The sequence below is a fragment of the Falco cherrug genome (genome assembly GCF_023634085.1).
Source record: "Falco cherrug isolate bFalChe1 chromosome W unlocalized genomic scaffold, bFalChe1.pri SUPER_W_unloc_1, whole genome shotgun sequence".
NCBI classification, from domain to species: domain Eukaryota; kingdom Metazoa; phylum Chordata; class Aves; order Falconiformes; family Falconidae; genus Falco; species Falco cherrug.
Window position 1 is genome coordinate 12,625,049 of NW_026599288.1, and position 21,544 is coordinate 12,646,592.

The 21,544-nt window shown below is 44.8% G+C and overlaps 1 pseudogene; it reads left to right on the top strand.

Moving 5' to 3' along the window:
• Nucleotides 1–278: 278 nt before the first annotated feature.
• The window catches only part of LOC129734896 (solute carrier family 12 member 2-like), a 56,504-nt pseudogene continuing 35,238 nt past the window's right edge, over nt 279–21,544 (top strand).

Here is a 21,544-nt window from a genome sequence, read left to right on the forward strand (position 1 = left end):
AGAGCAGAACTTGGGTAGATAAGCAATTGTATATAACCAGCACTTATGTATGCAATAAAGGTTCTCACTTCTTCACTGACTTGGAGTCTGTGCCTTCATATGCCACAAGGCAGGGCAGGCAAGGCAGGGATGTTGCACTGTATGTAAGGGAGAGAGGCTTGACTGTACAGCCCTCGCAGTTAGTGATGATGTGGTTGAGAGCCTCTGGGTGAGGATGAGGGTGGTGGAAAACAAAGGAGATGTTGTAGTGGGTGTCTACTAACGATTGCCCAGCCAGGATGTCAGCGCTGATGAGTTACTCTATAGGATTGGTAGCCCTCGTCCTTATGGGAGATTTCAACTTCCCAGACATCAGCTGGGAGTACCATACTGCTGTGATGAGCAGGTCTTGGAAGTTCTTGAAGTTTGTAGGAGATAACTTCTTGTCAAAGGTACTCAGTGAGCCAACTAAGAAAGATGCCCTCCTAGACTTGCTAATTGTGAATAGAGAAGGACTCGTGGGGGATGCGATGGTAGGTGGCTGTCTTGGCCACAGTGATCATGAAATAGTTGAGTTTAGAATTTTCAGCATAATGAGAAAAAAGGACAGCAGAGTTGCTACCTTGGACTTCAGGAGAGAAAACTTTAAGCTATTCTGGGAGCCACTTAGCAGAGTCCCCTGGGAATCTACTTTTGAGGGCTTAGTAGTCCACGAGTGCTGGTCAGTTTTTAAGAACCACCTTTTAGAAGCACAGGAGCAGATGTAATCCCACTGTGTTGAAAGTCAAGCAAGCAGGGCAGAAGACCAGCTTGGCTGAACAGGGAACTCCTCGTGGAGCTCAAGAGGAAAAAGAAATTGTATGATCTCTGGAATCAAGGTCAGGCTTCTCAGGAAGATTACAGAGCCGTGGTTCGTATATGCCGGGAGAAAACACAACAGACCAAAGCTCAATTAGAGCTGAAACTGGCCAGTGTTCTGTTAGATAACAAGAAAGGCTTTTTGACGTATATTAATAGTAAGAGGAGGTGTAAAGACAACATTGGACCGTTACTTCTTCAAGATGGTTGTTGTGGTTTAACCCTGGCCAGCAACCAAGCACCGTGCAGCCACTTGCTCACTCCCCCTCACCCAGAGGGATGGGGAAGAGAATTGGAAAGGAATGTGAAACTCAGGGGTTGAGATAAGAACAATTTAATAGGTAAAGCAAAAGCCGCGCACGCAAGCAAAGCAAAGCAAGGAATTCATTCACTTCTTCCCATGGGGAGGCAGGTGTTCAGCCATCCCCAGGAAAGCAGGGCACCATCACGCGTAACGGTTACTCGGGAAGACAAACGCCATAATGCCGGATGTCCCCCCACCCTTCTTCTTCCCCCAGTTCATATACTCAGCATGATGTCATATGGTATGGAATATCCCTTTGGCTAGTTTGGGTCACCTGTCCTGGCTGTGTCCCCTCCCAATTTCCCGTGCCTCCCCAGCCCTCTGGCTGGCAGGGCCCAAGAAACTGAAAAGACCTTGACTTAGTAAAACATTACCCAGCAACAACTAAAACCATCAGTGTCCTATCAACATTGTTCTCGCACCAAATCCAAAACACAGCACTGCACCAGCTACTAAGAGGAAAATTAACTCTATCCCAGCTGAAACCAGGACAATGGTCATCTGACTATTAGGGCTGAATAAAAAGCGGAGGCATTCACTGCTTATTTTTGCCTCACACTTTAATAATACTGGTAGACCTTGGGCTGGCTGGTCCCCTGAGTCAGAGGACTATGAGTGTGGGAAGAGTGGCTTTCCACTTGTGGATGCTGAAATTGTAAGGGACCAGCTAGATCAGCTGAATGTTCACAAGTCCATGGGGCCTGATGGGAGTCATCCCAGAGTACTGAAGGAGCTAGCGGATGTTACAGGAGGACCCATCTCGATCATCTACCAAAGGTCTTGGGAGTCTGGGGAGGTCCCTGCTGACTGGAAACAAGCTAGTGTTATTCCAGTCTACAAGAAGGGCGTGAGGGAACTACAGACCTGTTAGTCTGACCTCAGTTCCTGGAAAAATTATGGAGAAGATCATACTCTGGGTACTATTGAAAGGCTTCTAAAGAGCAATGCAATCCTCAGACTCGGTCAACATGGGTTCACAAAGGGAAAGTCCTGTCTAAACAATCTGATCTCCTTCTATGATAAGGTCACCCACCTACTGGATGAAGGGAAGGCGGTAGACGTAGTTTTTCTGGATTTTAGTAAGGCTTTTGATACTGTCCCTCACAGCATCCTTCTGGACAAGTTGTGCAACTGTTGGATGAGTGGGTTCATTGTGTGTTGGGTGAAGAACTGGCTGAAGAGCAGGGCTCAAAGGGTTGTAGTGAATGGAGTTATATCTGGCTGGCGACCAGTCACCAGCAGTGTTCCTCAGGGTTCAATTCTAGGGCCGTTTTTGCTCAATATATTTATCAGCAATCTAGATCCATTAGCAAGTTTGCTGACAATACCGAACTGGGAGGTGCTGTTGACTCTCTTGAGGGACAAGAGGCCTTGCAGAGGGATCTAGATAGATTGGAGCATTGGGCTATGATTAATAGGATGAAATTTAACGAGCCCAAATGCTGGGTTCTGCACATAGGATGGAGTAACACCAGACACAAGTATAAACTGTGAGAGGAGTGGCTGGAGAGCAGCCCTGCAGAAAGGGATCTGGGGATGCTGGTTGGCAGCAGGCTCAATAGGAGCCAGCAGCATGCCCTGGCAGCCAAGAGGGCAAACTGCATCCTGGGGTGCATCAAACACAGCATAACCAGCCAGTCAAAAGAGGTGATGACCCTGCTGTATTCAGCATTGGTGCAGCCTCACCTTGAGTACTGTGTGCAGTTCTGGGCCCCACAATTTAAGAGGGATGTGAAGATCCTTGAATGCGTCCAGAGGAGGGCAACAAAGCCAGTGGAAGGGCTGCAAGGCATGTCCTATGAGGAGCAGCTAAGGACTCTGGGTTTGTCTACTTTGGAGAGAAGGAGTCTGAGGGTCAACCTCATTGCTCTCTACAGCTTCCTGAGGAGAGGGAGTGGAGAGGGAGGTGCTGATCTCCCTGGTATCCAGTGACAGGACCTGTGGGAATGGTTCAAAGCTGCACCAGGGGAGGTTTAGATTGAACATTAGGAAGCATTTCTTTACCTAGTGGGTGGTCAAACACTGGAACAGGCTTCCTAGAGAGGGGGTCGATGCCCCAAGCCTGTCAGTGTTTAAGAGGCATTTGGACAATGCTCTTAATTAATAACACACACTAACTTTTGGTCAGCCCTGAAGTGGCCATGCAGTTGGACTAGATGATTGTTGTAGGTCCCTTCCAACTGAAATATTTTATTCTTGTCTCATCTAGTCTTTTTTATATATAGCTTATCAGAGGGAAAGGAGGAAATTCCAGGAAAACTATTCATGAAATAATCTAGGAATGTTAACTTCCTTGCCTGATTTACATCTGTCAGGCAAACCTTTTTGGTCACTATAGGTGAAAATTTTTTTACTGTGGAATCATAACACAATCTTCTAGGAAAATAAAACCTTGCAAAATTGTGTCAACCTGTTTATATATGTGTGTATGTATCACTACAAAACTGCACTCCACTAGGAAAACTGCACCAAGAAAATTTTTAAAAAAGAAACTCAAACCAAACACACACACATACACACTAACAATGTGTTATGTAAGTGATGTTGCTTAATACTAACTTAAAATAAAGTGCTATGGGTAAGTCATGATTCAAAGAAATAGAAGATTGAACTAAAAATGAGCTATTAAATTTTTGCAGTTCAAGTGATTTATAGCTTTCCTCTGTGCTAGGATTTTCTTTTTCTTATTTATTGGACTCTGGTTTCTCTAAAACTAAGGCTTTTCTCAAACAAGAAAGCAGATGGTTATCTTGATTGCATTATTTCTTCATGGTGAAGAAGTGCTTAAGAGTGAAACTTATTAAAAATTTAAATGCCTTATCTTGATGTTGCTCTGTGAGAATATGCCTACCTAAAAAGGGAAGTAACCTAGATACGTCCTTCTTAAGTGCAGGTTCAGTCTGTTAATGCTTATTCTTGTGATGGCTCTGCTCTAGGTTCCTGTGTTGTTCGAGATGCTACAGGGAAAGTTAATAATACCATTATCACCAAGCTGAAAAATTGTACTACTGCAGCTTGCAAATTAAACTATGATTTCTCATCCTGTCAGACAGGGTGTCAGTATGGGCTGATGAACAATTTCCAGGTATGAAATGTTCTCTTAAATTAGTATAATTGGGTTTGTGCTTTTTTTGAAATGCATATTAACAACAACAATAAAATAATTGGTTAAAAATGTCTGTCTCCATAAATACAAGGTTAATCTGGAATAGTTCAGTGATACACTTGAGCTAGTATGTAGAACAGCAAGGTAACCATGTTTAAAAAAACAAACCAGAACACCTTTGGGTATTTATATGCAGATGGTATAAATATTTACTCTTCTCCCGAGTAAGCTGCTTAGGTTAGTGGTGGTATTGCAGCTTGCTCCATTTAGATAATTGAATGTCATAATTCACTGACATGGATAGATGTGCTCATTGATAAATAGTGAGGTGTAGTAATTGTAGGAGGTATCTGTCAGTAACTTCTTTTTTGGTTCTGTTTTTTTAAAACTTGAAATTTCCTAGGAAATGTACTGACTTTTTAAAATATTACATATCAGTCACTATCATCTTTAGTGGTAAGGATTTTGTGAGATTTTTATAAGAACTGGTGTTATACTTTAAAAAGTTTGAAGAGTAGTGAGTAGTATTTTATCAATCCTGTGCACTTTGTGCTGCATTCAGTTCTTACAGCAAATTTTGGTTTTAGTGCTTAGGCAGATGTGGTTTTGAATGCACTTGCTGGATAGCAAATGGATGATCCATAGTGCAATTTAACTATGGAAAGCTTAGATGACACTAAGAACTGTGGGTGAGAGGCTTAGAATTCCACTCACTGGGATGGTAACAGTCTTGCATAGGAAGACCATCTTTAGTTCTTGTTGCAGTTATTGCAAATGAAGTCCTTGCAGGCTTCAGACATTCCTCTGTTCAGTGTCACAATGGCTGTGAGCTGGTAAAAGAGTAACTTCAGGAAACTGTTTGGGCTCTGTAGCCTGAGCTTTTATCTAATTCTAGTTAAGTTCCAACACGGAATAAAATAAATGCAGAATTCGGTCACATAACTATTTTAAAGTATATAAAATGGGTTTTTTTGAAACTAACTGATTTTGGATGACAGTCAGAAGTAGCATGAAACTAAATTCCAGAATCAGTGTAAAAGTTCTACTAAAACACTCTTCTTGCAAAGGACGTAGGCTATAAAACATTGCAAAATAGTTGGGGGTGGGGTGTGGGTTGGTGGTGAGTACAGTATAATCCATATACATTATATTCAAAAAACCCAAACCAACAAACAAAACCACAAAAAAACTCCAACCCTAAGATAATAGAGAAGCTACTGTTTGTTTTCATGCAGCTTTACTTTTCCTCTACAATGGCTAGACCAAATAACTGAAACTCCTGCTGCATATCAGCCCTTCATATTCTGTATGCACTCTGCTAGAGCTATCTGCATAAGTGGGCTTCTAGGTTTTGTGGTTATGAGTTCTGGATTATGGTGTATAAATTGAGTGGTTTCTTTTAACACCATGGCATACTGGTTCTACTGGAACAGGTTGTATGTGTGTGTCTCTGCAAATGGGTGTGGGGTATCTCTCCTGGGCATGCCTCCCACCCTTTCCTTGGCCCCTCCCCCCGTTTTGCTGGGCATGCCCCATCTCAGCCTCCCTCTCTTTTCCTGGGTGTAGCCCTCGTTGGCCCATACTCTTGTTTCCTAGGACCTGGGCCTTGCCCTCCAATCGTGGGTCTTGACTGGATCCACCTCCTGCTGAGCCTCACATCCCACACCCCCACCTCGGGCCCTGCCATCTTCTCATCCTTTTGGCTGGCTCCTGAACCCTAGCCTCGCAACCCCTTCTCCTTGAGCCTTGTCCTCTTCTTGCCCTTGCCCTCACCATGTCCCTGGTTCCTCAGGCCCTGCCCTTAGCTCGTCCTCCTCTCCTTGGCCCTTGCCCTTGCCTTCCTCTTGCCCCCGGCTCCTCAGGCCTCTCCCTGCCTTCCTCGACTTAGATCTTGCCCATCTTGCCTTGCCTTGCCCACTGGCCTGCCTGTCTCACCTCACTTTGGCCTCGCCTGTCTCACTTTGGCCTTGGGCCTCCCTCTGGGTCTCACCTCAGGCCTTGCCTTGCCTGTCTTGCCTCAGGACTTGCCTTGCCTGCTGCCTCACCTGTCTCCCTTTGCGCCTTGCTTTGGCCATGGGACTTGCCTCATCCATCTTGCTTTGGCCTTGCCTGTCTCCCCTTGGGCCTTGCCTTGCTCATCTCACCTCTCCTTGGGTCTCAGGACTTGGCCATCTCACTTTGGCCTCCCAATTTACCCTCCTTGTCTTGGGCCTCACCTCACCTGCCACCTCACCAATTTCCCCTTTGGCCCCGCCCACCTTGCTTTGGCCTCAGGCCTTGCCTCACTTGTCTTGCATTCCCTTGGGCTCTGAGCCTTGCTGTCTAGCTTTGGCATCCAGTCCTTGGGCCTCCCCATGCCCGCCTGACCCCTCATGCCTGGCCTCATCCTCCTCTGCCTGGGCCTCACCTTGCCCTTCTCTTCTTGAGCCTTACTTCAGCCCTGGTCTCACCCTTGCATTACTGCCCATGCCTCACCACCCTCAGGCTGAGGCTCACCCTGCTCTCGCCCTCCTCTCGCCTCGCCACCCTTGGTCCGAGGCATGAACTCGCTTCATCCTCAACTCGCTGCCCTCGGGCCGAGGTTTGCCCCCACCTTGCCCTTGACACCCTCGCCTCGCTCCTCGCTTTCCCCTCACCTCACTGCCTTCTGGCCAAGACTCACCCTCACCTCGCCACCCTTCAGGCCAAGGCTCACCCTTGCCCTTTCCTCACCTTGCCCTTGTCTTGCCCTCGATGCCCTCAGGCCAAGGCTCGCTCTCTCATTGGCAATGCTCTCTCCTTGACCGAGGCTCGTGCTTGTCCTTGCCCTGCCGCCCTTTGGGTCGAGAATCACCCTCGCCTTGCACTTGGGCCAAGGCTCGCTCTTGCCTTGCCCTGGCTTCACCCTCTCCTTCTCTCACCCAGAACTCCTTGCCTCTCCCTCTCCTTGCTGCGTCATCTTGGGCCAAAGCTTGCCCATGCCTCACCCTCACCTCACGGCTCTTGGACCAAGGCTCACTGTTGCCTCGCCCTTCCTTTGACACCCTCTGGCTGAGGCTCGTCCTTGCCTTGCCCTCACCTCATTGCCCTCAGGCTGAGGCTTGCCCTTGCTTCACCTTCACCTCACCCTCACCTCATTCTTGTCTTGCTGTCCTCATGCCAAGATTCACCTGTGCCTCACTTTCAGTGCCCTCACCTCTCCAGCCTCTGGTGTTGCATTGCCAGCCTCTGGCCTCACATCGCTCTTGCCTTGCCCTCACCTTGCCAGCCTCAGGCCGAGGCTTGCCCTGACCTCACCCTCGCCTTGCCTCCCTCGGGCCAAAGCTCACCCTCATGTCACCCTCACCTCAGCACCCTCAGACTGAGGCTCAACCTTACCTTGCCCTCGTCGCCCTCAGCATGAAGCTTGCGTGCAGTTCACCACCCTCAGGCCGAGGCTCAACCTCACCTCGCCCTTGCCTTGCCCTCGTCTTGCCCTCGCCTCGCTGCTATTGCCTTTCCTTGCTTCGCCCTTGCCTTGCTGCCCTTGGGCCGAGGCTTGTCCTTGCCTCACTGTTGCCTCGCTGCCCTTGGGCTGAGGCTTGCCATCACACCAGGCTTGCCCTGGCCCTGCCACCCTCAGGCCAAGGCTCGCCCTCACCTCACCACCCTCCAGCCAAGGCTCACCCTGGCCTCACTACCCTTGGGCTGAGGATTGCAATCACCTCGCCAATATCACCTTTTCTCATATCACCTTTTCTCGCCTCTCCCTTGCCTTGCTGCCCTCAGGCTGTCTTGCCCTAACCTCACCCTCGCTTTGCTCTTGCCCTCACCTTACCCATTCCTCACACTCAGCTTCCTGTCTTTGGGCAGAGGCTTGCCCTCACCTCGCCCTCGCCTTGCTGCCCTTGGGCCAAGGCTTGCCCTTATGCTGAGGCTTGTCCTTTCCCTGCTGCCTTTGACCCAAGGCTTGCCCTCACCTTGCTCCTATTGCTTTTCCTTGCTTCACCCTCACCTCGCTGCCCTCAGGCTGAGGCTTGCACTTGTGTTGCCCTAACCTGAGCACCTTCAGGTAGAGGCTCGGCTCCCCATTGCCTCGCCAACCTTGGGCTGAGGCTCACCCTGGCCTGTCTGTCACCTCGTGCCTTGTTCTTTCCCTGCTCCCACCTCTCGCCACCCCTGTGTCCTTGGCTCTTGCCTCACCCTCACCCCATACCTGGCTCCTTGCCCCTTGTCCTGACCTCTTTGGGCCTTGCCATTGCCCTGCTTCCTTGGGACTCACCTTGTTGCAGATTATCTTAAGATTTTACTGAACCTTTCTATATTTTGTGTTTATGTAACAGTTAGTTATAAGAACATTTTGATTCTAAGGAATTAACCTTCATGATAGAATTATGTTAACACTTATTAACCAATGACGTATGAATCACTGTGCTGCTTGTTATCCGAGACTGTTACTTGAAGTCCCTATGCTATAGACCATAATACCCTTAGTCTTTACTCTCTAGACCATAACCAGAGCACCCTGGTTCTATTGTGTATAGGATGAGTTATTGGACAGCTTGGCAAGGCCGATATCCAGCCATCCAACTTGGCAACAAAACTTACTTTTAAGGTGTCCTGAAGTGAACTACCTTCATTATAATACTAAAAATCACGCCCACAGGTCAAGAAGACCCCTTGCCCAGGTGAAGACCCTTCCCCTGCGCAAGCGTAGTAACAGAAAAGGATGACACAGCAAATATTACAATTCTATGCAAATTTCTAACCAATCATTGTAACTGGGAGTGTACAAACTTGTAATTTTGTGTATAAATGTAATGGTAAAATCTACACAGGTGTGCTTGATTTGTGGCGATGCCACCGAGCACCCAGCGCTGCAATAAAGGAGTGCCTGCTTCTTAATACTACGTTGGTGTTAAGAGGTTTGATTCCCGATTTTGGTGACAGCTTTGGCGACCCAGATGGGACCTTGTGAGTGAGATTGGAGGGGACTGAGTGCTGATCGAGCTCCGGCCAGCACCGAGGATTTCTCGTGGAGAACCATCACCCTCGACCCATAAAGCTCCTCACAACATTCCCTGGAATGAGGTAAGGCACTTCCTTAAAAAAAAAAATAATAATTGTTTGGTTGTATAGCCTGCCCATAAGGTGCAGCGAAAGCTGCGCAGGGTTGGGGCTCAAGGGTTCCAGATTTGGTTGGTCTGCTCGGCATAAGCAAAAGCAGTTATCAGGTTAGACATTTGTTTGGTTTGCCCATAAGTCATAATCGAAAGCTATTGCTGGGTTGGACAATTTTTTTGGTTGTGTACACATTTGGTTGAACAATATATATGTGAATTATCGTCTGCCTAATTTTTAGGTTAGACATTTGGTTGTAATATGCACATATATTGATTTTAAAGTTTACATCTAAGTTACAAGTGGGTAACTGCTGAAACTTGGAAAATTTGAATGTTATCTGTTCTGTTGATGTTCTGTTGAGTGTGTGAGTGGGTGATTGAGATGTGCACGAAGTGAGTGTGGAGTCCCCATACACTGTCCCAACATCCCACGAGGGGCTTGGTCAGAGAAGGACGAAGTGTTTGATTTGATCGTTATATAAGGTAATAACTAAAAGAAAAAAAAAAAAGAGAAAAAGAAGAAAAAAACCCTGGTAACATGGCAACAAGACTTATAAAATTATTTAAGAGTAAAAGTGTGGGGAATTTAACACTGGATGAAAAGATACCGAAAACCTCGCCGTTAGGATGTTTGTTAACACACTGGGGTATTCACCCCATGAAGATTTATGAAAAAATCAAATGATAGAATATTGTAATAATTGGTGGCCATTGCACATTTTAGAAGATCAGGAAAAGTGGCCAACTAATGGAACACTAAGTTATAATACTATATTGCAATTGATGCTGTTTTGTAGGAGAGAAGGGAAATGGAATGAAGTCCCATATGTGGATTTGTTCTTTTATCCGAGGCAACAAACGATTTGGCAAAAGGAATGTAAATTGATCAGTCAGAATAATCTAATAATGACATTATATTTATGGGACAATCAGTGCCAGATATAAAGAGGATTTTAAACTGGGAAATGAAGGAGTCAAATTTCTGGTTGATACTGGAGCAACGTATTCTGTGTTAAATGTTTGTAAAGGGAAACCGGGAAATAAAACTGCAAAAATAGTTGGAGCAACAGGGAAAGAGGAAAACAGGCCATTCCTACAACCCTTGGATTTAAAATTTGGATATAAAATAATTACACATGAATTTTTATACATACCAGATTGTCCAATACCTTTGTTAGGGCGGGATTTACTATCTAAGTTAAATACACAAATAGTTTTTGAGGAAGGAGAAGTTTTCTTAAAAATCCCAGAATCAAAACCAGGAGAAATGCTAATGATAGAAGAGAAGGTGAAAGAAATGCAGATACCCCAAGAAGTGGATGAGGCTGTCATGCCAATAGTCTGGAACACAGACATACCTGGCAAGTCTGAGGCAGCACAGCCTGTAACGATAGAATTAAAGGAACAGGCAAAAACGGTAAGAATTAAACAATACCCAATCAAGCCGGAAGTGAGGCAAGGAATTAAGAAGTTAATTGATAAGTTTCTAAAATATGGGATTCTTGAAGAATGTGAATCAGAATATAATACTCCAGTCTTGCCAGTAAAGAAACCTTCAGGTGAATACAGACTAGTTCAGGATTTAAGAGCTATGAACCAATTGGTTAAAGATATACATCCTATTGTTGCAAGCCCATATACACTCTTAACTGCATTAAGAGAAAATTATCAATGCTTTACAGTGCTTGATTTGTGGAGATGCCACCGAGCACCCAGCGCTGCAGTAAAGGAGTGCCTGCTTCTTAATACTACGTTGGTGTTAAGAGGTTTGATTCCTGATTTCGGTGACAACCTCACCCTCTTCCACCTTTCCTTGGCTCTTGCCTAGCTTGGGCCTTGCCCCAGTCTCCTTGGCCCTCACCTCATCCTCACCTTTTATTCAGTTCCTTCACTCTTGCCTTGCACTCTTTGAGCCGTGCCTCAGCCCCGGCTTCTTTGGCTTCATCTCCCCCAGCTCCTTGCCTCCGGCTGTTTTGGCCTTGCTAGCATGCCCTAAGGTCCTCAGACCTTGTCTCACCACCAGCACACCCTAAGCTCCTTGGGCCTCAGCTCGCTCTGTCCCAGCTCCTTGTCTCTGGCACCTTGGCTGTTGCCTTACCCTCCTCTCCTTGGGCTTCTCCTTAGCCCTCCCCTAGCCACCAGCTCATAGGCCCTTGCCTTGCTCTTGCCTTTCCCCGGGTTCCTTTGCTTTCATTTCACTCCTCCCCTGGATCCTTGCCTTTTTTTCACCTTACCCTGTCCCTGGCTCCTTGGCCCTTACCCCACATCCTTTGGGCCTCACCCCTGGTGCCTTGCTCCCAGCTCCTTGGGCCTCATCTCACCCTGCTCACAGGTCCTTGGCTCTTGCCTCTACCTCACGTCATCATCCTTTCCTTGAGCCTTGCCTCTCCTTGGCATCACCTTCCTTTCCTGGGCCTTGCCTCACTCCTTTCTTAGGCCTCTCCTCACCCTCTCCTCTGCCTCACTCATTCTCCTTTCCTGAGCTTCACCTTCCTCTGCCTCATCTCATCTTCCTCTCATTTGGTTTTTCCTCCTTTCTTAGTACTTTCCCTCATTTTCCTCTTCTCATCCTCCTGTTCCCCTCCTCATCCTCCTTTCCTGGGTTTTGCCTTACCTTCCTCTTTCCTGCATCACCCTTCTTTCCTGGGCCTCACCTCACCCTCCTCTTCCCCACCTTGGCCTCCTTTTCTGGGTTTCCCCTTTGTCTCACCCTCTTTTCATGTACCTTACCCTCCTCCTTTCCTGGACCTCACTCCTGCTTTCCTGGGACTCTTTTCCTGGGTATGCCCCTTCTCTGCCTCCCCTTATATATTTTGGGCATTCCCCTTGTGGTGGGTTGACCCTGGCTGGACACCAGGTGCCCACCAAGCCACTCTATCACTCCTCTCCTCAGCTGGACAGGGGAAAGAAAATATAACTAAAGGCTTGTGGGTCAAGATAAGGACAGGGAGAGATCATTCACCAATTACTGTCACAGGCAAAACAGACTCAACTTGGGTAAATTAATTTATTCTCAATAAAATCAGAGTAGGATAATTAGAAATAAAATCATATCTTAAAAAAACTTTCCCCCATCACTCCCTTCTTAACTTTACTCCTGATTTTCTCTACTTCCTCCCCCTGAGTGGTGCAGGGGGATGGGGAATGGGGCAATGGGGGCTGCAGTCAGTTCATCACATTGTCTCTGCCGCTCGTTTCTTCTCAGGGGGAGGACTCCTCACACTTTTCCCCTGCTCCAGCATGGGGTCCCTCCACAGGAGACAGTCCTCCATGAACTTCTTCAACGTGAATCCTTCTCATGGGCTGTGGTTCTTCATGAACTGCTCCAGCGTGGGTCCCTTCCATGGGGTGCAGTCCTTCAGGAACAGACTGCTCCAATGTGGGTCCCCCGCAGGGTCACAAGGCCTGCCAGAAAACCTGCTCCAGTGTGGGCTCCTCTCTTCATGGGGCCACAGGTCCTGCCAGGAGCCTGCTCCAGTGCAGGCTTCCCATGGGATCACAGTCTCCTTTGGGCATCCACCTGCTCCGATGTGAGGTCCTCCAAGGGCTTCAGGGTATCTGCCCCACCATTCATCTCCCTGGGCTGCAGGCGGGGCAGCCTGCCTCACAGTGGTCTCGCTGTCATTGGTTCTATCAGACATAAGGGGAGCTCCTAGCAGCTTCTCACAGAAGCCCCCCCTCCCCCCCAAAAAACAACCAAAACCAACACCACAACACAACCACCTTGCTACCTAAGCTCAATACATCTATGTTGGACTGAGACAGGTATTCACTCACCCCATGCTGGTCTGGCTAACTCAGGGAGACATTCACACTCTTTTAATGAACTCAGGGAGAAACATTTACACTACCAGTTGATCCACCCAACTGTGGATAGCTGTTTATCTAAAAATAGGCCACCCTCTGGTCCCCTTTGTGTTGATATAAAGCCAGCTTTCATTGCAACAGCTGTGGTCAGTCACACCCTACATTATTGCCTGAGCTTCATGGGCTCATCACCCTTGCCCATCTCTTTCAAGCCTTCTTCAATTGTAGGGGTTTTTTGGTCAGTCACAGACTGGACTTCAGCAAAGCATTCAACACTGTTTCCGAGCAATCAATCACTGGAACAAACTCCCCAGGGATGTGGTGAAGTCCCCATCATTCTATAGAGGTTTTCAAAATGCAGTTGGACAGAGCGCTAGATAATCTCATCTAGGCTGCCTTTTCCACGAAAGGTTGGACCAGATGTTCTTTCAAGGTCCCTTCCCACCTGAGCTGTTCTATGATTCTTTCTGTGGGTGTCTGTCCCTCTCTCTGGGTGTCTCTGTGGAGCGCATTGCTCTCTGTTGGTGCGTTTGTGGGTGTGTCTGTGGATTCCTCTCTCTATGGGTGTCATGCTCTGTGTGTGTGTGTCTCCAGGTATGTGTTTGTCTCCAGGTGTCGTGCTCTGGAGATCATGGTCTGGTGCTGTGTGTCTCTGGTGGTGCCTCTCTATCTGGCTGTGCATGGGTAGTTGTTGGTGTCTCTCTGGCTGTGTGTGTGTGCATACCTCTCTCTGGCAATGCCTCTCTGGCTGTGTGTCTGTCTTTGGTGGTGTTTCTCTCCAGCTCTGTATGTGTGTGTGTGTCTCTCTCAGTTTGTCTCTGGCTGTGCGTTTTTATGTCTCTGTGTGTGTGTCACTGTCTTTGTGGGTGTCTATCTGGCTCTGTGTGTGTGTGGGTGTCTCTCAGTGTTTCTGTATGTGTGCATGTGTGTCTGGGTATGGCTGTCAGTATCTCTGTTGCTGTTGGTTTCTCTGCATGGGTGTTTCTCTGGAGGATGTTTTTCTGGTGGTGTCTCTGTGTGTTTGTGGGTGGATGCCTCTGTGTGTGTGTGTCTCTCTCTGTCTGGGTCTCTCTCTCTCCCTCTGTGTCTGTGTGGTCAGGTGTCATTGAGGGTGTGTCCCCTCGTGTGTTTATCTGTTTTCCTGCCTCTGTCAGCCTCCATCTCTGCCTCTGCCTGTGTGTCTATGTGTTTCTCTGTCTCTGGCTAGCCATCTATCTGTCTGGCTTGCTGCGTCTTGTCTCCCCCCACAACTTTGGAAGAAGCTTCCTAATGTCTTTTACAGTGGTAACTTGAGTTGTAACTTACTAGCTTGTATAATGAACAAGTGCTGTCTGCATACATCTTAGATTTTTCTAAAATTTATAAAACCAGATTTAACATTAAAAAATGAATAGTATAAATAAATGAAGCAATGAACAGAACCTGGAAAGAGAATGTAACATCTGAGTAGATTATAAGGACTAAATTGCAAGGAGTCAATACAAATGTTGTATAGTATGGGCCTTGAAATATCACTTTTAAACTGGATGGAAAGAAAAGCGAGGGAACAGATTTCTAAACATTCTGTCCATAAGAAGTCCTTCTTGATCAAGCCATTTTCACAGGAAACACAATTTTCATGCTGCATCTACTAAGATTTTTCTGTGTTTGTTTATTATGTTCTTAAACCAGCTCTTTTCTGAAACATTTGCCAGTAGAGCATTTATACTCTTAATTTCTCTTCCAGAAATATATAAAATTGAGCCTGGCATTTACAGCTGTAACACTTTCTGTAGAGTGTAAATCTACCTTAATCCTGGACATAGAAAGAATAGTTTAATCTTGTGTAACCGAGTATGAAAGATACTGAGATAATACAATGGGAAAGGTTAATGAAGTGTTAGTAGTATGAAAACATTCATGGTATTTTTAACTAATGAGTATGTCTGAGTTGTATGAATAAATGCCTGTCCTACCATAACATTTTTTTGGTGAAATTAAAATATACTTCAGGAAATCCTGTACTTCATTACTTAACCTACTGACTATAACAGCTACTTCATCACTCTCCTCTTATGCATCCACAGATCTTTCATTTTTTTTTATCCAAGGAATGCTTTGAATTGACCAGTGAAACATAATGTAACCTAGAAATTCAATTTCCTATGTGAGAGGCCCAGCAGTCTTTGACTGTCTGATCTATAAAAAAATGCCAAATTTTGTCATTAGTTCAGCCCTAGGAATATGAATATAATTTCCTCAGCCACTTGTATATTGTTTCTGGGAGCATGCCCTACTTAATAAGATTGCTTGGAACAGCTGGATTTTACAATTTCAAGTGGCAGTAACTTAAAAACTAAACAATTCTGCATTCTTATTCTCCCTTTCCTCCAGTCCCCATTCTGCTATTCTAGAAGTTGCTAGGATGAAAGAGGTATATATTCAGTGCAAATGATGCAGAACGTCATTCTGACACTTATTATAGAATCAGAATGGTTTGGGTTGGAAGGGACCTTAAAGATCATCTAGTTCCACCCCCCCCCAGCACCATGGGCAGGGACACCTTCCACTAAACCAGGTTCCTCAAAGCCCCATCCAACCTGGCCTTGAACACTTCCAATGATGGGGCATCCACAACTCTCTGGGCAACCTGTGCCAGTGTTTCACCACACTCATAGTGAAGAATTTCTTCTTAATATCTAATCTAAATCTCCCCTCTTTCAGTTTAAAGCCATTCCCCCTTGTTCTATCACTACATGCCCTTGTAAAAAGCCCCTCTCCACCTTTCCCATAAGCCCCCTTTAGGTACTGGAAGGACGCAATAAGGTCTCCCTGGAGCCTTCTCTTCTCCAAGCTGAACAACCCCAACTGTCTCAGCCTGTCTTCATAGAAGAGGTGCTCCAGCCCTCTGATCATCTTTGTGGCCCTCCTCTGGACTCACTCAACAGGTCCATGTACTTCTTATGTTGAGAGTTCCAGAGCTGAATGCAGTACTCCAGGTGGGGTCTCATGAGAGCAGAGCAGAGGGGAAGTATCACATCCCTTGACCTGCTGGCCATGTTTCTTTTGATGCAGCCCAGGATGCGGTTGTCTTTCTGGGCTACAAGCACACATTACTGGGTCATGTTGAGCTTCTCATCCACCAACACCCCCAAGTCTTTATCCTCAGGGCTGCTCTCAATCCATTCTCCAACCCAGCCTGTGCTTGTGCTTGGGATTGCCCCAGACCACATTCAGAACCTTGTACTTGGCCTTGTTGAACTTTATGAGGTTTGAGGTTTGCATGGGCCCACCTCTCAAGCCTGTCAAGGTCCCTCTGGATGTCATCCCTTCCCTCCGGTGTGTCAACCACACCACACAGGTTGCTGTCATCAGCAAACTTGCTGAGGGTGCACTCAAACCCACTGTCCATGTCGCTGACAAAGATGTTGAACAGTACTGATCCCAGTACACACCCCTGAGGAATGCCACTCGTCACTGGTCTCCTCATGGACATTGAGCCATCGACTACAACTCTTCGAGTGCAACCATACAGCCAATATCCACTGAGTGGTCCATCTGTCAAATCCATGTCTCTCCACTGGAGAGACAAGGATGTTGTGTGGGACAGTGTTAAATGCTTTTCACAAGTCCAGGTAGATGACGTCAGTTGCTTTTCCCTCATCCACCTTCACTGTAACCTTGTCATAGAAGGCCACCAAATTTGTCAGGCATGATTTACCCTTAGTGAAGCCATGTTGGCTGTCACCAATTACCTCCTTATTTTTCATAGAATCATAGAATCATTTAGGTTGGAAAAGACCTTTAAGATCATCAAGTCCAACCATTAACCCAGGACTGCCCAGTCCACCAGTAAACCATGCCTCTAACCACCACGTACACATTTTCTGAATGCTTCCAGGGATGGTGATTCCACCACCTCCCTGGACACCCGGTTCCAATGCTTGACCATCCCTTTGGTGAAGAAATTTTTCCTGTGTGCCTTAGCGAAGTTTCCAGGAGGATCTGCTCCATGATCTTGCTGGGCACAGAGGTAAGACTGACTGGCCTGTAGTTCCCTGAGTCTTCCTTATTTCCGTATTAAAAAATGGGGGTTATGTTTCCCCTTTTCCAGTCAGTGGGAACTTCACTGGACTGCCACGAAGTCTCAAATATGATGGATAGTGGCTTATATTCCACTTAAAGGCCAGGCATCATGCTGGGATTGGTCCACTGACTGAAATCATCAGATTTTCAAGTTGTTAGCAAATTAGTTAATACTGGCTGTCTTCAAACAGCCTAGTGTCACGGTCCACTCAGTGGACTCATGATGGTTCGTTAACTATGATCTCGAAGCGCAAAAATCAAGGCGACCACGCCAAGGGGTTATGCTTCAGTTAAACAGCACAATTTTATTGTTTGCCCGTAAAGCGGCTTGTGATAGGTAGAAAGACAGAAAGTAAAGGAAAGGTAAAGTAAAAAGAAAAGGAAAGAGGATTATAGCTACCACCACGGGTCCAAGGCATCCCTATGGTCCCAGGTCGAGGCAGCGTCCCGCCGGTCCTTCTGATCGTCATGATCCTTGGTGGGGAAGATCTCCAAAGTTCAGTTACTAAGAAGCCATCTTTTTATGACAAGCAACACACGTTGCTCCTCCTCTGGTCCATGGATTGTTGCTAGCCTCCGCCTTCTTGAGCCAGGTTATCATGCGTGTCCAAAGAGGAGTGCCCGAGGCGTAGTTTGCCTCAGAGGCGGGTAGCTTCAGACCAGGAGGTGTGTTTTTGTATTATAATGATATTATAATGAAGAAAGTTCACCTGAAGTTTATGTTTTCTGGTTCGTTGTTATGACCACGATCGTGATCCATCTTCTGGACAGCTGTTATGCGGCCTTATTGTAGTTGTTCCTTTCAGTCCCAGGTGGCAAGGAACAGCATAGTACTCCTCGTACCGTGCAGTTCTCCTTCCCAGGGTGCAGTTGTTCCTTTCAGTCCCAGGTTGCAGGGAGCGGCATAGTACTCCTCGTACCATGCAGTTCTCTTTCCCAGGGTCTTTGTGTCTTGGTGTCCATGAGGACCACATTCCATCTCCAGGTCTCTGTTGGCAATGTTGAGACAATATTGTTCTCTTTAGACTGACTCTTACACCTAGGTGTTGGGATTTTTTTTTCATAAAGAAAATTAATCTGAGTATTGAACCGTAACTGTTCTCTAAATACAAAGTTCTGTATCTTAATTCACTTGACACATGCAAAACTGGATGCAGCTACGGCAAGGGAGCAGAGCAGTATAATGGTAGAATAAGGTCTTCAGACAGAAGCTGCTTTCGTTTTTTTGGTGTTTTTGTCTTATCAACATTGTTCCATTACACTAAGCCTACTGAGCATTTGTCACTTTGTTAGTCATCTAGTCTACCAAAAGTTGCATATTATATTTCACTCACCAGAGTTACAAAGACATCCTAGGACATGACCTTGGGGGCATAGGAAGCAAACTTATCCTGTCCTTGTGATTTTGAATGGCAAACAAATTTAGTTTCTAGTGATAGAAATGTTGAGAAGCAGATACACAGACAAGACAAACTTTCCCAAGATGTTCCCTGACTTCAGTGTTTTTGTCACTTGGGTTTCCTGAGACCATGTTATTCAGTGCTAAGTTAGTCAAAATATGTAACAGCTTCCAATGCATTTTTCTTCCATTAACTTCTTTTCCAATCTTTTTATGAGTCTATGGACACTAATGCCATAGATTCATGTGACTGGAGAATTACATGGTTGGGCTATGTATTGTGTGAAAAGTTGCCTTCTCTTGTTCTGAAACTAGGATATGCTTATCTCACCTGATTTGCCCCTTTGTTCCTGTACTGGAAGAGGCATTAAAATGAATGCATGATATTCAAAAAGCTTTTAACTGGAGGGTACACAGTATTATATTTTTCTGTTTGTGTAGTTAATGTTGACATCTATCTGTATAGTATACTTTGTCATGTGCTTTTAAAAAAAATTATGCCTTGCTTTCAGGTGATGAGCATGGTATCAGGATTTGCACCACTGATTTCTGCAGGTATTTTTTCAGCCACCCTTTCTTCTGCATTAGCATCTCTTGTGAGTGCACCTAAGATTTTTCCAAGTAAGTATGGAAGCAAAATCATAATCTTTTAAAGAATAATTAAGTTATGAATCAGAATTTTGGAAGACAACTCTGGTATATAGCTTGCTACTGTTCTTAAATATAGTTAGAATATAGTTCATCCCAAATCTTGCGTTTTCAGTTAGTTTGTTAGAGGTAAGCTGTGGCATAACTAATGTTGCAGGAGTCTACAAACTCCTTTAGATGGCTTTTGTTAGAACAGAGACCAAGGATCGAATTAGCTGAAATGATGGTTACTTTTGTCCTATTGGCCATATGTCCTGGGACATTTCTACATAGTAGTCCATCTCTGCTGCTGTCCTTGTTTCTACTCTGAAGAGCAAGGAAAACATAGACTCTAGATATTCTCATAATTGTTTTCTCTCAGCACTAAGAAATGTTTAAATTTTGTGTCAATGGAACACATGCAAAGATTAGATATCCAATTAGTTCCTTTCTAGAAGTAAACATAGAAGAAAACAGCATTAAGTAAAACTTGTAGCTGTTGAATCTTAAGCCTCAGATAACACGTTATGAAAATAACTCAATATAACTGTACCAGTATAAGTCACTTTACATTGATTTTGATGGTGTTCCTGAAAGTATTTTGGTTTACCTTCTTTTTAACCCTTTAATTTAATTTTAACGACTTCTCTTTCATTCAGTAAAACTTTAGTATCCTCTAACAATCTTTTTCCCCGAAAGTTCAGTAAGGAGTCAAACATGGAAAGGGTTTTGTTGCAGAATATAAATGCAAGTGTTGAAGCAGAGAATTAATTTTACATTGCACAAACTTTCCAATTTCTCAGGAAACACTGTTTTGTCTCTAAAGATTCTTTGTTATTGTAAGATGCCAGTAAAGTACAATAGTCAACCACTTGCAAAAAAGCAAAGCTTGTCCTTATAGGTAGAAATTACTGAAGAATGTAAGAAATGCAAAATGCAAAGACAATTACAAATAGAACACGTTGGCTATAAACCTTCTTCTTTTTGGAAGATAATGTATGTAGTGAAAGACCACATTAGTAAGCATTAATAAGGATACATTTTTGAACAAAATGCATATTAACTTTTGAATCTTTTTTTTTTTCTTAGGCTTTGTGCAAGGACAGCATTTATCCAGGATTTCTGATGTTTGCTAAAGGATATGGGAAGAACAATGAACCACTGAGAGGATATCTTCTAACATTCTTAATTGCTCTTGGATTCATATTAATTGGTTAATTTTAAATTATAATAAATCCAATATCCTTTTGTCCTTATGAAGCATACTATTCCATCTCATGAGTTGATAACAACGTCCTTGAGGTTTAATGCTCAGTTTGATTTTAAGCCCACATTCTAAATCTGTTTAGTTCTAGGACTCTCTTCTCCTGTCTTCTAGATATAGCTCTATCTAGAATTAGAATAAATCTGAACTGTAGCAATACTGCATTTAATCATAGCAATTTGTAGACTAACACGGCACATTCTGCAATTTGATCACTGTTCTTTGTGATGGTGGGAGTACAAAACCAAATACTTTGTACCATACTGCTTCAAGGAAAGGAGAGCATCGAGCTCTTTCATCTCTCACTGAAGAGGGAGTACTCATCACTGTTGCCATAGGGTAGTGGTCTATAACAGTACACTAACATTAGTACTGTTGATTCAACTCTTCATTTAAAATAAAAATGGATAGTGTTAGTCAAATTGCTCACACTAGCTTTGTCTGCTGTTACCATTTGCCATACTTGATTGTCTCTTAATCTTATTAGTCTCTTGTTCTGTGCTGTTTGAGAAATGAGGTTTCAGCTAGAGACATACTGCATATATATTAATGCTCTGTCCACTGCTTCTGAGGTTCTTCAGAACTCAGTACATTGCTGCACCTTTTGATCAAGCCACACAAGGAAAGAAATCTCCTGAATGAATTATTTTGAGAAAGCGTGTAGCACTTCAAAACAGTTGATAGCATGGAAAACCATGTAGTTTTTTTGGGTGAAAGTTTAATTTGCAATTTCTAGATGCAGAAATACATCTTATAAGGTAGTAAGTTAAATGTCTCGTTTAGTTTAGTTATTAAACATCTATTTTACTTTCATGGTGCATCTGAATTACAAGCTTAATATGTTTCTGTTAGCTTGGGTTTTCTGAAATTTTGAGGACTAAGTGATCCATGCCTAGTAAAGCTTGAGAGCTACTGATTTTGGCCATCATTGCTAAGAGAACACAAGATAATTCAGTATTTATTCAGAAACTCTCAAATGGATCTCTGATGACATCTGCCACTGTTGTATCTCCTTTCTGTATTTACGTTTCTTTAAGGACTATCACTTGAAGAA